The sequence below is a fragment of the Penaeus chinensis genome, chromosome 5 (assembly GCF_019202785.1).
Source record: "Penaeus chinensis breed Huanghai No. 1 chromosome 5, ASM1920278v2, whole genome shotgun sequence".
Taxonomy (NCBI): Eukaryota; Metazoa; Arthropoda; class Malacostraca; order Decapoda; family Penaeidae; genus Penaeus; species Penaeus chinensis.
Genome location: NC_061823.1, coordinates 38,838,329 through 38,840,828, shown reverse-complemented (window position 1 = coordinate 38,840,828; position 2,500 = coordinate 38,838,329). Strand labels below are relative to the sequence as shown.

At 50.5% G+C, this 2,500-nt stretch overlaps 1 protein-coding gene across 1 annotated transcript in view; it reads left to right on the top strand.

Annotated features, from left to right (window-relative positions):
• Positions 1 to 2,486: 2,486 nt before the first annotated feature.
• The window catches only part of LOC125025957, a 13,964-nt gene continuing 13,950 nt past the window's right edge, over positions 2,487 to 2,500 (top strand). The window contains exon 1 of the mRNA XM_047614314.1: positions 2,487 to 2,500. This exon is cut by the window's right edge and continues 722 nt beyond it. The gene's annotated coding sequence lies outside the window, so the exon portion shown is untranslated.

Sequence of the window (2,500 nt, the reverse complement as noted above, 5' to 3'; positions counted from 1 at the left end):
TCTTATTGCGTATCAAAGGTTGAACGTGGATCTTGTGTGTTGTATGTTTTAAGTATCATTTATGTTGCAAGTTGAATGTTGTAAGTATCATGTATGTTGCAAGTTGTATGTTGTAAGATTTATGTTGTAAGTATCATGTTGTATGTTGCAAGTTGAATGTTGTAAGATTTATGTTGTAAGTATGTTGTGTTGTTTGTGTAATGGTATGATATGCGTTATGTTTATGTCTAGTTTGCTTCCTTTTGTATGAAATGGATTCTATCTCTGTATATTTATAGTACTTGTCAGTGTTTTTTTAAGCTCTGTTTTTTTATAGAATGTTTAAGTGACTGTGTGGGTTTATCAGCGAAAGTGTTTATGAATTCAATCGCGTTCTGTTCGGAGCGGAAGCGTGAGCGTGTTATTTTGAAGCGAGATGTTTATTTTCTAGGAAATCGGACGCGGGATTAGAGATCTAGGGTGCTTTGGAGGGTTGACAGACGTGCTAGGGATTCACGCTGGAGTCGGGAACTTTCTTCTCCTCCTCCTCCTCCTCCTCCTCCTCCTCCTCCTCGTCTTCCTTCTCTCCCTTTTCTTCTTGCTCCTCTTCCTCCTCCTCCTCCTCCTCGTCTTCCTTCTCTCCCTTTTCTTCTTGCTCCTCTTGCTCTTCCTCCTCCTCGTCTTCCTCCTCCTCCTCCTCCTCCTCGTCTTCCTTCTCTCCCTTTTCTTCTTGCTCCTCTTGCTCTTCCTCCTCCTCGTCTTCCTCCTCCTCCTCCTCCTCCTCGTCTTCCTTCTCTTCCTTTTCTTCTTGCTCCTCTTGCTCTTCCTCCTCCTCGTCTTCCTCCTCCTCCTCCTCCTCCTCGTCTTCCTTCTCTTCCTTTTCTTCTTGCTCCTCTTCCTCCTCCTGCTGCTCTTCTTCCTTCTCCTACTTGTCTTCCTTTCCGAATCCTTTCTCCCTCCTACTGGTCCTCATCCTCTCTTCTTCCTACACCTCCACCTCCTCTTCATTCTCTAATGCTACCACCGCATCCTCCTGCTCCTCCTCCTCTTCTTCTTCTCCTTCTTCCTTCTTCCTTCTCCTTCTTCTGTTCCTCCACTTTTAACATTACTTCCTGCTCCTCCTCCTCCTTCTCCTTCTCCTTCTCCTTCTCCTCCTTCTCCTCCTCTTCCTCCTCCTCCCCCTCCTCCTCCCCCCCCTCCTCCTCCTTCTCCTCCTCTTCCTCCTCCTCCTGCTCCTCCTCCTCCTCCTTCTCATCCTCTTCCTCCTCCTCCTCCTCCTTCTCCTTCTCCTTCTCCTTCTCCTTCTCCTTCTCCTCCTCCTCCTCCTCCTCCTCCCCCTCCTCCTTCTCCTCCTCCTTCTCCTCATTCTCCTCCTCCTCCTCTTTCTCCTCCTCCCCCTCCTCCTCCTTTCTCCTCCTCCCCCTCCTCCTCCTTTCTCCTCCTCCTTTCTCACCTGGACTTGCAAGACCGAAAAATTGGAAAATGCCCCCTACCCTCCTCTTTAAGAAAAAAAGAAAAAAAAACCTTGTTGTTATCCGCTGATGCTTATCGCGAAGAATTACCCACATGTTTAAACTATATTCGGGGCTTCCCACGTGAGAGAAGCGATAGGACCTGGCTTCCAGATGCGTGTTGAAGGCACCGAGGGGAAGGTCTTCGTGAGCAGGAGAGGAGGAGAGAGAGAGAGAGGGAAAGGGCGGAGATAAGGAGGAGGAGGAAGGAGGAGGAGGAGGTAGGAGGAGGAAGAGGAGGTAGGAGGAGGAGGAGGAGGAGGTAGGAGGAGGAGGTAGGAGGAGGAGGAGGAGGAGGAGGAGGAGGAGGAGGAGGAGGAGGAGGAGGAGGAGGGAGAGGAGGAGGAGGAGGAGGAGGAGGAGGAGGAGGAGGAGGAGGAGGAGGAGGAGGAGGAGTAGGGATGGAGAGGATTGTGGAGGGGTGTTGGGAGGGGGAAAGGAAGGAGGAGGAGAGGTAAGGAGGAGGGGAAGTGAAGAGGAGAGGAAAGGAGGGAAAGAAATAGTAGGAGGGGGATGGAGAGTGAGTGGAGGGAAGGAAGGAGGGAAAGAGAGAGTAGGAGGGGGAGGGAAAGGGAGTGGAGGGAAGGAAGGAGGGAGTTACGAGGGGCAGGGAGAGAGGAATATAGAGAAAGATAGAGGGAGATATTAAGTGGCTAAACGAAAACGAATGAGGAGTCTCCCCCTCTGTTTACTCTCTCTCTCTCTCTCTCTCTCTCTCTCTCTCTCTCTCTCTCTCTCTCTCTCTCTCTCTCTCTCTCTCTCTCTCTCTCTCTCTCTCTCTACCTCAGATTTCCAGTTTCGTCTAACTACCTCACTTCCTGTCGCCTGTTTCTATCCCATGCGCCTGTGCCTGAGAGAGAGAGAGAGAGGGGGGGGGGGGGAGAGACAGACAGACAGACAGAGAGAGAGAGAGAGAGAGAGAGAGAGAGAGAGAGAGAGAGAGAGAGAGAGAGAGAGAGAGAGAGAGAGAGAGAGAGAGAGAGAGAGAGAGAGAGAGAAGGATAAAGATA